The sequence below is a fragment of the Protopterus annectens genome, chromosome 1.part2 (assembly GCF_019279795.1).
Source record: "Protopterus annectens isolate FY-2018-M chromosome 1.part2, PAN1.0, whole genome shotgun sequence".
Taxonomy (NCBI): Eukaryota; Metazoa; Chordata; order Ceratodontiformes; family Protopteridae; genus Protopterus; species Protopterus annectens.
This window is the reverse complement of record NC_056727.1, coordinates 487,756,587-487,772,801: the sequence shown is the minus strand read 5'-3', so window position 1 is coordinate 487,772,801 and position 16,215 is coordinate 487,756,587. Positions and strand designations below refer to the sequence as shown.

General features: G+C 39.1%; 1 protein-coding gene across 1 annotated transcript in view; it reads right to left on the bottom strand.

The window, feature by feature from the left end:
- ANAPC1 (anaphase promoting complex subunit 1) overlaps window positions 1-16,215 on the bottom strand; it is a 3,613,296-nt gene that overhangs the window by 110,328 nt on the left and 3,486,753 nt on the right. The gene's annotated exons all lie outside the window — the stretch shown is intronic.

The following is a 16,215-nucleotide window of genomic DNA, read 5'->3' as shown; positions in this document are numbered from 1 at the left end:
GTAAGGAGTAAGATACAATGAGGTGCACATTACAGTGAAATAACTGTATGATTTTAGTGCACCATTAGCCATGGGGTACACCCACAACTGTGTAATTATTTCCCCATAATACTACAATATGGAGTGCTTTATAGTCTTTACAAACTGGTATTGTACTGTGTAACTTGTAACAAAACAGTGTTTTAAAAGATTTTAAAAAATCTGTATTTTAAAGAATTTAAGTCTCAAAGGACTTTCCTTCTCTGGTAATACGGATTTAACACTATAATAAAAGTAAAGAGCATGTCATGTACTACATAAAAAAAAAAAAAAAAAAAAAAAAAAAGAGTTCCTTTGTAATCTGAACTAATACAAGCACTGTTTACATATCAAGACTTTTAAACATATCAAGTCAATTTTTAACATTTTTATGGGAAGAGAATTTTTATCTGAGCATATGCATAAATAATTGAACTCCATTTCTTTTAAATATCAATACATTTGAGCAGTTAGTACATTCATGCAGCATGTGTCAGTCCTCTCTGAAAAACAAGCACAATTTCGACTTCCTACTTACTACCATCAACCGGTTTTCTGTTCTTTTCTCACAGTAGATGGAATGCTTATTGTGAAATGCAATCAGAGGCCAAAAATCTAATATTTTCGAACATTTCTAAATGGTAGCAATCTTAAATTACATTTCCATGTAATAAGGCATTTGTTAAGACCATATAATTAACTGCCATAGTTAGAAGGTGGTACTTAATGTTTCAAAGGGTCAACAGCAGTATGAAGCTTTTAAACAGTAATGGTTACAACAAAACCTCGGCACTGTATTAATCTTTTCTAGTCTCTCTACATCAGATAACAACACGGCTCTTCAGAAAACTCTCTTTAGTTAATGCACTTCATTTACTATTTATGATGGTTTCGCTTTCAGGACTCATTCTAATGTTTTTGCAGCACAAGGGTAAAAAGCCAGGTCTGTAACAGATCTACTATGGGTTAATGAGGACTGAACAGAACTATTAATAAATGATTTGCTTAATGTCTGGTGTGGTTTAATATTGCAGTAAATGTTTAATGTGGTTGAAAAATGAGCAGTCAAATTTACATTTTATCAATTGTTCAAATAATGTGATTTTTAGGGCCAGTTTTATAATATATAACTCTACCAGCTGCAAAGAACTAAAAGATAATTAAAATATATCAAGCTCTTACTGTTTATTTCATAAACAGAGAAGCATTACTTTGGCAGTTACATGCCACAGCATTGCTACTGGTAAGGCAAATTAATAGCTATATGATAGCCGGCCTTAGGCATAGGCCAACTAGGCGGCCGCCTAGGACGCCGCTCTAGTAGGGGCGCTTTTCCAGTATTTATTTGGTGTAGGTGGACTAGAATGGGGGCACAAAATGGTGTGGTGGGGAGCGCCGTGGAGCCCTTTTGCCTAGGGCACCAGTTGACCTAAGGCCACTCCAAAAAACTCAGTGGGTGCAAGTCACCTGATGGGAAAATGGGATCTAACCTGCAGTAAGCAGAGGATAGCTGCTGTGCTATATTTTTAAATAATGGTAAATGAAGGTACTTCTACATTTGCTGGATGACCTTCCTAATAACAAAATAAACAATAGACTATGACACTGAAACTTACTTGTCTGCACATGTAATGTGCAATCTATTTAAACATAGAAATATTATACGGTCTGTGCCTTTTCAGAGCCCAAATCCTCTAATTCCCAACGTAATACTGAAAAAAAGATATATATGGCTTTCTACTTCTGCAAGTATTGGTCACATGTCTTAACTATGTAAGTATATAATGTTACTTACCCTCCTTAAAAATTACCCAGGTTTGAAGGTAATTCATCCTTACTTACACACCCATTAAGGAAAGGAGAGGCCCTCAGTCTCCTTTCTGTTTTAATAAAGGTCAGATAAACTCTGCTATGCAGAATCAGGCAGGGCTTACAAAATGAAAAGGTGGAAGAGGGAAACACGCCACCTCTAGAATTCCAAACTGAAGTTCCACATGCAATGGAGGGAGGATCATCTGACACTTTCAAAAATCAGTAGTTATAAGAGGTGTCCACAAAACTAACCAGTTTTACCTGGAACAGTCTTGCTTACACTAATACGATATTATCTAACAATGACTTCAGGTGATTAGATACCCATGGGATAGGGAAACACATAACATGGATCTTAAAAGATAATTGTTCAGTAGAGTTCTGCTGTGGAAAAGTCTGGAAATGTGAGCAATAGAATCACTTTACTGCATCTTGTTTTCCTGTACTGAAACACTTACTCTGAAACTTGCAACAGATGTTGCTACCTGCTCTGCAGAATAGCATTTGGCTGGCCTAGATAGGGACCTCTCCTCACGCTTATAGAAGAATGCAGTGTACTCAGGTAACCATAATTAGTTTCTTACCTGGATTATTACATTGTGTAAAGCAGATTAGAAAACAAAGAGCTTGGTTCAATACAAATGCAACCGTCACGATGGGTAAAACTTGAGCTTGGCATGCCAAAAAACTCTGTCCTCACTATTTTCTGCAGGACCAAGATTCGGTGAAATGCAGTAACACTTAGAGCAGTGTCTTTCAAGAAAAAAAATTGCAATTCACAAGTTCTGATTAGCTCAAAAACAGTCAAATGCTCAACAACAATCTCAAAGTCCTAACCTGGAACCACTACTCAAGCAAATATCAAGAAAATGACAGCTACACATTAGGTCAGTGAAAGAAAAACAAAGGCAAAAAAGCTGAAATTTGTCCTCAGACTACTAGAAACTTGTCTCAGGTGGTTGGGAGAAAATGCCATCTAGAAAGGTGCCCGCCACCACTCAAGAGATCCACATTTTCGTGACAGTCCAAAAAAAAACAAAAGTGGATTACAACGGCATGTTACATCAAGATCCAATAATATGATAAGTTGCTACATTATCTGTGACTTTGCCTGAGATATGCTTATGCTTCTACCAGGTAACTGGTATGAAACCAGACTTGATATACAGTTTCCATATCCTGCATCAAAGACTCCAGCCAAGATAATGTTTGAAGGACCACACTGTGCTTTTGAAACAGGGAAAACCAAAGTAGTCTGGATTCACAAAATGATACAAGAAGGATATTTTGGTTCCATTAACTGTGCCTTCATCTGGAGATTTTGGAATAGAAAAAATACATGAACCAAAAAAATAAAAACCTCTTTTCAAGAGCAAGGGCATGCTTGGTACCAAGAAGTAAAACCTGGACTTTTTGATTTTGGACAAGACTGATGCTTACGCTACTCAAACAAGAGTTTCTGAATTCCTTTTATGGCGCAAAATTCACAGATCCTGTGACTGAATAGACTCAGTCTCCACACAAGCTGAATTTTTAACACAGAATACACAGACTTCATTAAGACACTGCTGTTATTGTTTCCCATCCAAAATATTCCCAATTCCCTAGCAGACAGTAGAAATGGGTCCTTTACTATGTACTGGACCGGCAGACTATGGCTTCAGGGGGTATAACCTAAGAAAAGTTATTCAGGTGAGAAGTAATCCCTGAAAGTCTATAGCTCATTGATAATACCTTCTTGTCCAATAAAATCAATATGCAGATTATGCCCCTCTGGGGATCAAAACTGTTTTGTTCATAATAGTGGCCATAACAAACTGAAATATTGCTTTTCCCCAATAGTACTGTTGTAAAAATCTGTCATGTGGGTTTGAACAAGTGTCTCCATGGTTAACTATGCCACCTCTATAAAGTAGGAATGGTAAATTTTCCATGTAATCTCCTGTTTATTGGGTATGCTACAATGACCAGTCCAGATCTATGTATGGTCCTTACACGCTAACATCTTGTGTTTTTCTTCCATGGCTATCTTTCAGTTATACACACACACACACACAGACACTCACAGCGTAAAAAGATGGCTCAAAAACCAGATACCTCTCTTAAAAGCCAGTTGAAAAAAAAAAGTCAAACTTCTCAATAAATACATAAATAAACACACAAAACTAAAGTGAAGCATTTCTTGAAAACCAAATGGCCAAATCCTGTAAGTAGACATAAGGAGTTTCCAGTGTTGTATCAAATGTGATAAGGGAAGGGGATGCACCTTCCTTTTTCTCCTTTGCTGATGCTGAGTCAAGCTGATTTTTTGGGGAGGTAAAGGGGGTGAAGACAGAAGAGTTGCTTCTCTGTTAAGAACTACTACACTATATCTGCACTACTTGATGACAGATGTTTCATAAATTATGTTAGTTGAATAAGTGGCCTGAAAAAAAAGATTCACCAAAGATTAGCAATACAAGAGTAATTTCTATCAATAACAGTGAAGAGAAGTTCTATGCTTGTGTCACAGAGAATGGTCTTCATATGCCATTTTTTAAGGATTTTGGGAGGGCAAGATGTTTTTAGGTGGTTACACAGAAACATACTACACGTTCATAACTGTAGACAGCAATCTGAAATGATCTCATCCTAGCAAAAAAACTCAACTAGGAATACTCCAAGACCAAAGCAGGTGGCAATCTTGTATTTAAATGTATCTGCTTTTTAGTTCCCTGATTGCAGTAAAAGGTGTCGCAAACAACAGGTGCCCACATATCAAACTTGCCTTATCTTATAACTAATCTAACCCTGGAGATTTTAATACTTGGACCACATCTAATAACATAGCTGTGCCTGCAAAAACTATGATAACTCCAACTCACCTGATGTTGCCTGTAATATCTTTATTAAGTCATACCCAAGTCTTCTGTGCACATATGAATATAGGTCTAAATATTTCAGTCTCTCACTATGCTCTGGGAACCTAATAAACTTTGTAAATTTATAGATTCCTTCATATTTTTTTCTTAAATTCTGGAGAACAAATATGAGCTATGTAGTTCACGTAGGAGTGTGCCAGTGCTTTACAAAGCAACAGTATACTAGTCTACACAGACCAGAAATGGAATACATTTCTACATGCATTGAATTGTTACATTGTTTACTGAAGTTTAAAGTCATTTAATGTTCATACCTCAAGATCTAGCTCTTCAGTTATCACATAACATACTTAATTGATGTTTACTTGCACCATTTATTATACATTTCATTTATTGATGTGACTACAAGCCAACAGCTACAATTTTAAAGGTGGCTTTTTTCAAGAACAGGTCTCTGTTGCTTAGCAGCCAAGACCAGCCTTGGTTCTGGTACACTTATTCAGTCCTTTGATGTTGTAACACCTTACATGCACGTAATAAATACAAAAGACACTGAATAAGGATTCATTGTTATAATCTAGTTAGCTGAGAAACACAAGCTATGTTGTGTAAAGGGCTCAAGTCCTAAGTGCAATCCTAATAATATAGGCCCACCTATCCAGTCCAGGTGTTTTAGGAGATGGGGATATGACAGTAAGTACTTGATGTAAGCTTGAGCTTGTCCATCTTGAAGGGAAAGAGGTGTAAGTCTATGTGGTGGTGCAGCAATGGAAAGAACTGCTGATGGATTTTCTGGAGTGCCAAGCTGCCTATATACTGTATCTGGTATTCAGTGAATGGTGGAAGGACTTGTACACCAATGAACCAACAATACAAGTCCCAATTCAGTGGTGCATCTGCTAGCCACCATCGGTGTAGAGGACAATTATAAACGTCAAAACAACATGGTCCCCTCACCACAAGATGGCAGCAATGACTAACTCTCACCTCCCTAAGTGTTCTCACATACCAGGAAGGAGAGGAGGATGGAAAGTACCGATTGGGGAGGCTTGAAGGACTCTGTGATAAGAGGAAAAAAGGAAGAAAACTCCAACAACAATAAGCTATCCATAGCTTCAACTGCCAGGCTTACAACCTACTGACCCTTCAAGAAGTCTGAAAGGCTTGATTCCTTGTCATTTTCTACTTCCAATAGAAATAAAGATTATTTCTGAAGGACATCCTAATACTAATGAAAATATTACAGCTCTTCTAGAAGTGATTGCAATACTGAATCATTTACAGGACACAATGTACACTTAGTTTTTCCCTAAAAAGAAACTGTTAACAATCAACCACCTAAAAATCTGATTGCCACACCATACTTCTAACATTAAGTTAAAAGCTTAAGGTTCATAGGATGATACTAGGCTATTGGCTCGGAGGCCCTTATAAGCCAAGTCAAGAATTTCTCCCATGTCCCCTCAAAGTCAGCACCTGTTTCCCCTTAGCCAAACACAGCCTTGATTTCCAAAACTGCATGCACTCTACAATTCATGTATTGGAAATGGTGGAATAAGAACCCCCTCCACAGTAACCTAAATGCTTTTTTGGAAAAGAGAGAACTTGCTTGGCAACATCAACATAATGCTTCAAAAAGCCAGGACTAAATACCACATGCTCCATTAAAAGTGTGTTGAACTTAAAGGAACTTAACCACAAAAGCTATTATTAAAGATATTTTTATGAGTCTATTCTAGGTAATTAATCACTATTTGGAATGTTTTTAAAGCAAATTTCATTGTCGATGATTTTCCTATTTACTTACATACTACTAATAAAGTTACTGTAGTAGAATCTGAACACATGTAAGACCTCCATATCCCCCATGAAAGCGGGTTACTAGCATGAACACTCACTAATAATGTCAAATTAAGACCTAAAGCATTTTTTACTAGACATTACTTATCTAAGTTATTACAAGTGTTAAAAAAGCAGGCACTTCAGTCTTGAAACAAGGTTCTTTTTCCCTAAGAATTCATCCATGATTAAACATATTGACCACTCTTACTATATAATCTGATTTTACTACTGCATGCACTTTGTTAAAGACAGATCTAAGGAAGCACTTTCTTTTACACACTGATAAACCTTTGTTTAAATATTTTGTTGAAACATTTGTATATATTTAAAAAATGTTCCCTCACAAGGCTTGATTCCAAATGCTGAGTCTTATAGCCTAATTGGTTACTTATCCATAATATTCAAATAGAATAAAAACAACTCCATCAATTACATGCCATGTTTTATATCCCATCAAAAGCTCATTCAACAAACAACTCCATTAACTACGTGCCACGAACTTCATCCAGTCAGAAGCTTTCCCAATGGACCCACTCACTGTTTTACTGGCTATAAAACCTCATGCTGCCTGACTGTTGTACTTGTATCAGAAAAAGACATTTTCATGGCTACTGTGCTTTACATTACATTATCCATCTTTAAAAAAAACCTTTTTTAAAAAGTAACAACCTTTGTCTTATTCTTCAGAATGAAGGGGATGATATAATTAAAGGTAAACCTGATATGTAATTTGAAGTACTATAAGGCAAGAAAGTTTTAAGAGTAAATCAACACTTCTGGCCTGTCATATTTAGTGATTCATAGAAGCTTGCAGTTTGTCCTGACCCTTAACCCTTAAGGGGCAGATGGAATCCTACTGATCTGCTCAGTTATCATTTGTGGTAACTCTCGACTTTGGTTAATCTCAAGAATGCTGACATGCTGTTCAGCCACTTGTGGAGTCCATGTTCCCTGGATCTAAGTAATGCCCAACCACCCCAAGATGGACGCATCTGGGGTAACTATGAAATTTGAATATGGAGTTATAAATGTAGTGAGGTTGTGTGGGTCTGTCCATAAGCTCTTGATGAATGCCTTTGATATTTTTACTCAGTGAACCATGGATTGTGAGGCTTGATCTCACTGGCTTCAGTGGGTCCAATAAGAAATCCTCATATTCAGCAATGCATAAGGAACCAGATGAACTGCAGATGGCACAAGTCTGAATACTTTAAGAATGGCACTGTCAGGAGGGTGAGGGTCTTGTGTTAGGTTTGAAACTTCTCTGATTATGGAAGAAATAATTTCTGGAGACAGTGTTGCTGTTTGATTCAGTGTCCAACTGACATCCTATAAAAATATATTTTGCAATAGCTCCAGTTGGGATTTGGCCATGGTAACTATGATTTCCAAGGACAGGCAGAGATGGAGCAGGTACTGCCTTGCAATAAGATGCTTCTCCATAGTGGAGGTTGCTAGGAGACAATGACCTCGATAGGGAAACATCAATACTCCATGAAGTCATATATGAGCTGTGACTGGAACCATGCATTTAGTAAACACCTGAGGGCTGTGCTGAGTCCAAATGGTATATAACAATTGGATCCTACCTGCAAGCAGCAAAATCTTCACAATGCTTTCAGTATTTTTATATGCAGACATGCATCTTGAAGATCCAGAGGGCACATATAACAACTGACTGAAGACAAGGCAGGATGGATTGCACCAAAACCATCTGGATGGACTCCTCTTTTCACAGACTGTTTCAGTAAACCTAAGCAGAGAATGGGTCAGAAGCTATTTGTCTTTTTTGGTACTAAGAAGAACCTGGAGTGAAATCCAGATTCTCTATGGTCTGGTGGAACCTCTTGAATGGCTCCTTTTTGAAGAAGGTTCGTGACCTCCTTCAAAGCTACTTTTCAATGTCAGAGTAAAATTGTAGAAGAACTTGATGAGAGGACAGAGGACACTTCCCAAAAGGGAATAAAGTAGCCTCTAGATAGAATTTCTCTCATCTACTTGACTGACATGATGACCCACTATGCCAGTTGATCTATGGAAAAATGACCTTCGACTGCTTCCAGTGCAAGACAGTGGGGCAGCCCTTTAGGATTCAAAGAGCTGAAATCCCCAAAAGCATCTTCTAGACCTCTAATGATTGGGACCACCTCTGCCTTTCAGGTAGTGACTTTGCTGCAGGTCGCCTCTACTCTGGAAACTCCTGCCCTGCGTTTACCTGTTCTGGTGCTGTTGGGAATCTTAGCTCTTTTTTACTTAAGCTGGAACATTCTTTGAAGGGATGCAAACGTCACCCTAACACCTGTGAGCATTTTGCCATCTTGCTCACAATGCAACAGTTTTCTTAAGTTTGTTGCTCAAACAAGGTGATGCCATCAAATGGGGCATGGATGAATGCCACTTTGAAGTAGTCCAAGCCATCTGCAAAGAGCAGTGAGGCTAGTCTTCTCATTGCTAAACCTGAGCCACTGCTCTAGGTGCACCATGAATGGCACTGTGGATTACATGCATGGCCAGTGAGGAGACTGTGCTCACTATTGTCACGTGGGTCTCCAATTGTGTCCTCAGGTCACCCGTTGGCAACTGTTTCAGGGTATCAGCCATTTTCTCTGCTAAATCCCTCTGAAATTCAACCATATTTGCCAATTAGTTCAGGGCTCTGACAGAAAACATACTATATGTATACATGCTGCTTTCCAGCCTATTGTACTGGGCTCCCTAATGGATGCGTAGCCTGGAGATCCTCTGAAATATCTTTCTTAGTGGCTACAGCTACCATTATGGAGTCCTTAAGAGGTCCCTTGGCCCAGTGTTGCCTGTCCTTGGGGGTCTGTAGTACTCTATCTAGTTTCCTGGGATCAGGTCAGCCATGCCAAATTCTTTCCAAGCTTTGCAACAGACCCTGGGCTTCTTCACCTCCTGTGAGAGCTCTTCCTCTAGGGTGGTGAGGATTATGAGCCAAGATCCCCTTTGCTCATTATTTTCAGAATGATGCTAAACGTGGTATCTTCCAGAGAGGATTAAGGGGAAACCTCTGCTTTGTCAAGATCTGCATACAGGGAGGGGGAATGTGAAGAGGAGTCAATCATTTTCCTCTTACACTGCCTCTTACTGGGGAGGACTAGAGGGAGAGTCCTCCAAAATCTCTTGGGAAGAGGGCACCCCAAATCAACAGTCTAGACCTACAAGTCCCCTTTGTCCTGATGGGGCAAGCATGATGACTGGTCATAGACCACAGTTTCACTGATGTCTATAGGCAGAATTGGTGGACTCTGCATCTGCACTTGCAAAGGGCTTGACTCTGTTCTCTTTTGTGCAATCAACTTCACTATAATACCTGGGGGCCAGGGCTGACAGTGCTACAGGAACAGGAGTCAGAACTAACAAGCTGGCACCAGCTGTAGATGTTGGCACAGAAGACACCAGAATAGTAGTTAATACAGGGACCTTTGGAACAGAGACATCAAACATCAAAAGCTCCAAAATCTGTGTCATCATCAATGCCAAGAGTCTGGGGCCAAACTCCTGGAACCTAGAAATTATTGGCATCAACATGATTGGCACCGAGGATATCACTGGTACACCAAGGGTATCAGCAAGGAAGAAGGGAACTTTGGGCATTCAGCTTCTCCAAAACCAGGTCATCTGACTTTTTCTGTCCGACTTTTTTTTTTTTCAGGTCTGGATACCCTGGGAGGAAACTTATTAAGGTCTGGAGGTGGGTAGGTGGGAGCGGTCAGACGAGAAGTCTCTGGAGCTGCTATTACTACTACTACTACTAAAGGAATTAAGAGAGACAGCTTACTCTTCTTGTCGTAAAGGGTATGGGGATTACAGTTTTTTGAGAGGGTGCAGACAATGCATAAATCATGTAGGTCCTGAAGATGAATTTTATGCCGGCACTATTTAACCTTTTTGAATTCATGTTTCCATTTTTGTCCATTATGACGAAGAAATGAGCGATCAAAACAACACAGTTAACCATTAACTAAGGCCAAAAACCAGACTAACACTTCTGAGAAAGCTGTAGGCAACCAGTCTACAAAACGGTAAGACACAAACACTAATCAACTGTTCCTACTATGCCAATAAGGATAACCACTGTCTATTTATTACTTTTTTCTGTTTGTTTGCTTTGAAAGGGGGGAAGAAAAGGACAGTCATTAAGCTGAAGAGCAGTAAAGGATGGCGCAAATGTTAGATGATGGTCTACGAAGACTACAGGGAAGATTGGAAGCAAAATGGAAGAAACAGTAAGGAAAAAACACTGCAGAAGCTCGTGATAAAAAGTATTATAGGCTACAGGAAAGATAGGAAGCAAAATGGAAGAACTAGCAAGGAAAAAGAACACTGCAGAACCTCATGATAAAAAAGTATTGCCTGTTACCAAGTAATATCTCAAAAAAGGAACATTTATCTGCCCAAAATGAAGATTTTTTTTCCTCCCTTTAATCATTTGCGCTATTGGGCTACATCTTTACAGCTTAATGGTGGCAACAAGATCTGGAGAGTTCCTATAGTGCAAACGATTTATAGGAGTATAGGTTTTTACTAGGTTATTGACCCTGGAGGTGCTTTAGAAACCTAGCTACATTTTCCCATGAAGTTTATTGTACTTGTAATTTAAATACAAAATAACCCAGAGACTGTCTGTGTGATGTGGGGAATCCTGGCATCTGATATTCAACTGACTGCATGTTACCCCTTTCCACAAGAGACAAGGGTGTTACTCCAGGGATAAATTTGCCATTTCCCATCCTTTTGTCCAGCTTAATTTTGAATAGAATATGAGGAGTACTTTGTTTTATGTAGAGAGGAAGATAATTCCAAAGAAGCAAAATTCTCTGTGACACTTATCAGTCGCCTTAGCTTGTTCTAGGTATGTTGTAAAAGACAGCAAGATCTCGAGTGGGTGTTTATGTCACCATTAGACTTGCGGATGAGCAAAAGGTCTGAGAGGACAGGATCTGCTGAGGCTCTGTACACAAGGCAGAAATCACTCCTCAGCAGCCTCTGAGAAGAGGAGGCGGCTTTGAGATGATTAATGTAGCTCTTATGATTCAGGTCCTTGATTTTCATGGTAGAAAACCCTGTGGGCATTCAAGTTGGGTCAAGTGTTTGTACAGGTACAGCCCAAAGGGGCATTTACTCAATGACCAGCTTAATAAGTTGTGATTACAGTAGAATGATCATGTCCTTAGACCTGGATGCCACACCCTTACTAATAAGCTGCATAATGATAAAGGAGTTTCTTACAACAGTGGATACATGGTGACTAAAGGACAGTTTGCTGTCGACATAGGTTCATAGATCCCTAACTACTGGATCAATTTTCAGGGATGTGTTATCAACCTGATAGTTGCAGGGGACACCACACTTGCCATTGGAGACTATTATACATTTTTTGGCATTCAGTTTTAGCCCATGGTTTGACACAAGCTACTTGTTTGGAAAAGGCCCTCTTGGAGGACACTGGTGTCCTGTGGAGAGTGAATAATGGCTCCTAGTTTAGATTCATCTACAAACTTGGTTAGCCAACAGTACTTAACAGTGGCTTTGAACTTTGAGACATAAATGCCAAAGAGGAGTGCCCCAAGGACAGAGTCCTGAGGTACACCGCTGGTGACTGGTCTGTTACAGTAAATGGGGAAGCACACCCTAAATTACTTGGGTCTATTAATGAGCCAGTTTGGTATCCACAGAGTTACACAATAATTGACATTTAGCTGGGACAGTTTAACAATACCGGAGTGTGTTATGGTACTGAATGCCTTAGCAAGATTTAGAAATGCAGTCCACACTGACTTTTCCTATTCCACTACTTCAGCAACCTTCTCAAAGATGTCAACCGGGTTAAGTAGACAGGATTTGCCCTTGACAAAACTGAACTGTCTTGGGTCAAGGGTTTGTAGGTTGCCTACAGCCTTGCTTAATTCCATAACAATGACCCTTTCCATAGTCTTAGAAATGAGCCCCATCAGGCTTATGGGTCTAGAATTTCCTGGGTTAGCTGATGCTCCATCCTTCTGCAGAGGAATGACACTTGCTGTACTCCATTTGTCCAGCACATAGCCAGTTTGGAGGCTGATACTGAATGAATCGTTTCTGTAGAACAGTTGACAGCTCCTGTTCAGGCTAGCCAGAAGGCATGTTATCTGGCCCCATAGAAGCAGTGTTCTTGGCCTTGGATAGTACCTTGAGGACTTGTTCTTGGTATGGGGGAGGGGTATAGATACAAGTAAGGAATTAGGAAATGTTGGGGGGGGGTGAAGTTTGATCTAACATTATCCATTAGTATATTGGTGGTTTATTACTAAAATGTGGAACAGCACTTATGTGAAACTGGGATGGTCGAATGCGTCTTGTCCAGGTTCCATAATGCCGTTCTGAAAATGCTCGAATGCACATTAGCGAATGGTAGTGGTAGGTACTTTAATGTATGCAAAGTTGTAAAAGTAAGAAAAACAAGGGAAAGTCACTGGTAAAAACTTCTTTTAGGCAGATGGAGCTGTTATCTAACAAATGTACACTACAGAACACTCAGTATAACAGCATGGAGAATCTACAGATAAACAACCACGCAACCAATAAACTCATTGTAAAACAATGTGTGTGTAAACACCTTTAAGAAGCTATCCAAGGCTTGCACAAGTGTATAAATACTGAGCATGTGCAAGTTTGACTGCCACTTTGCAGTTAGCTATGTAAGCATGTATGTATGTAAGGTCTGTCTGTTAACTAGTTCGTTCGTATTTAATGATGCTGCTATCCATCCTGATGTGTTTGTGTATTAAAGCATCTAAACGAAAACCCCAGCCTTCTTGTCATATGTGTTGGAGATGAACGAGCAACACTCGCAATATCAGCTGTTTTAACTCAGCTGTAGTTTAATGCAAAAATAAGTGGTAAAGGTACCAAAACACACAGGAAAACCCTTGGATGAACTAGAAAAGGGTGAAAACAGATGCTTTATGCAGCCTTTCCATTCAACTTTATATTTTCCTTTTTCGGGCTGCCTGTCACCTTTTTTTGTCTTACCCGCTCCCTTTTCCTCCCAGTCAATGCATGCCCAGCAACTATGTACATATATAGTGTGCGCGTCTCGTACTGGAGTCCACATTACTTGTTCAAGACATCTACTCTTGATACCCCTAAAACTATAATAACTATGACAGTGCCCTTTGTACTCTGGATAGTCTGGCATCCTCCCTCCGCCTTAGTTTTGCCCCACTACAATATCCCCTTTGAATTATTAACATTTCTTTGCCCTACTCTCTCGTTACTCTGTTGTCCCACTTCCTCTTAACTTGAGTTTCATATGTTCTCCAAGGAAAGGTCTACTCAATTTCCCTACTTAAGAACCCCCTACTATTATGTTTATTGCTTTGGAGTATCCCCAACCTCTTTTTACTCTATACATTTTATCTGTGAAATCTGTCTACTAAGTTTCTATCCATTTCCTACAGCTTCACTAATCCACTTCCCTATGTAAAACATAATACATTCTGTTATGGCTTACAATTACATGCAGAGGTGAGCTTAATTTACAAAAATCATTTGGCTGAGGACACAGGTCGTTATTTTCATCTTTAAGCAATTTAAACAGTGATTCAATTCTCCAACCAGCTTGTTTAAAGATTATGAATATTGAATAGACTCAACAAGACATTGTGTGTTTAAGTTCCCTTTTTACATTAGTCTTCTGCCTTTGTCCCCCCCTCATTCACCCTACATTTTTAAGTAAATTTTTATACAGTGGAGTTTCCTTTTTCTGTATGTATTGGATTCCTCCACCAGCATTTGCCTTTATTTTCCCAGCCACCCTGTGAGCACTGATTACCTTACCTGCACTGCATTCACACACACTATGAGTCCATGCCCCTCAACTGTAACTTTTAACAGTATGTTCATGTCCCTGTTCATTACCATTCCTGCTATTCTTCTGCTTCAACATCACACCTTCATGCACTATATATCCCCCTTCTCAAAAAGTTCATACTTTGTCGCATAAAAGTTTCATACGATCTGCACTGATTTCACAGTCATTTAGGTCACTGTTTTCTAGTTTCTAAAATGGTACAGTTCAATCTGCTTTAGTCACTGCTTTGCTCCTTTCTTACTACTTCTTACTCACCTGATTTCTTGGGAGAATTCCGCTTAAGTGCTACTCTCCCTCATGTCTGCCAATCCAAACATACACATTCTAAACATAAATATTAAATGGTGGTGCATGCAAAAAAACAAGAAGAATACAACGGAAACTTGTCTTGGCATCACAGATCCTTCTTCTCCCACCTTCGCTTGTACGTATGATAAGATCTCTCAATCCTCTCTTCTTCGGTTCACAGGTAAGTACTAGGCTAGCTGCCCTTGCAGGCCATTTTAAGCCTAGCAAATTTCCCTTTCAAAGGTGAGACTCAAACCCTGTACTTTGAGAGTTTGAGGTAAGCACCTTAAAAATTATGCCAACTCCAACCCCTTCTTGCAATTTTTATTATCTCCCCTTGTCCCCTTAATTTTTGCTGTCTCTTAAAGAGTGGGTTCAGATCCATTTCTCCTCTTCTTTGCTGCTGCACCTTTTAAGCACCTTTAATATGTCTTCTGGGTCTGTGAAGGTTTTTGTTGCCCCTTGCAGGAAAAATTCTCATTGTCGCTGGATACAACATCCTCCAGAAAATTTATTTTTTTCCTTGCACAACTTCACTGTTGGCCCATCTTTTTCTCTTTGTTTGGAAAGAGGAGTCCTAAATCAAGGAAGACTCTAGCATCCTGTGAGTTTGTGAGGCTGCTGGGGGTATTTTGTTTTCTCATTTAAGAAGGCTTTGTGGTTTAGGCAGGTTACTTTTAACAGGCACAGCATATATACATCTGTGAGATAGGTTTAGTGTGGTGTTGTGTGGTACTAATAACTTGCTTATTTGTAATGCCTTTATGTGAGAGTTTTGCCTCCAACACCATTAAATAACTGCATCTCTCACACATTGTGTCACTTTGTTTAAGTAGTAGGTGGTTGTCAGTAAACATGAAACTATTTCTACATTGTCTCAGGATCCTCATTTCAACCAAACTGACTACAGAGGTGGTTGAAAGTGCAAATACACTGTCATGAGCCACTGACGATGAAACAAGTTTCACTAAAATAAGAAACAGAAATGAAAAAGCAAATAAATGGAAATAAGCAATATCACTATGTAGATAAGACACAGCTTGAACTACACTATTGGTGTACATTAAAAGGAAGAAAAAAGGAGACAAGGTGATCATGGAATCAGCGGTCCATCTAAGCAAAACATATCTTGTAATGTCACATATGCATACAAGCAATGTTTATAATAGTCACTCTGAAAATGCTGACTACTAATAGCTTAAAAACCAAAAGCTACAACTGAAAAGCATAAGTCCAGGATGATTAATAAATAAACTTTAACCAAGCGACTGTAACTGGACAAAAATTATGTCATTTCTGTTTAACAGGAGATCCACAATACTGTACTCAGAAAAATTGCACTTAAATGTCTAATTTAAAAAAAAAAAAAAGAATTATACTTAACTTGCACTTTACTCACAAACACGTTTTTTAACCACAGCCACGACTTTCATCTATCTCCTGTGGCCAGCTCCATAACATCTTCCTGTTCTCTGTACTCTAAATGCATGGGACGATCCCAGGTGTGATCTGCACTGA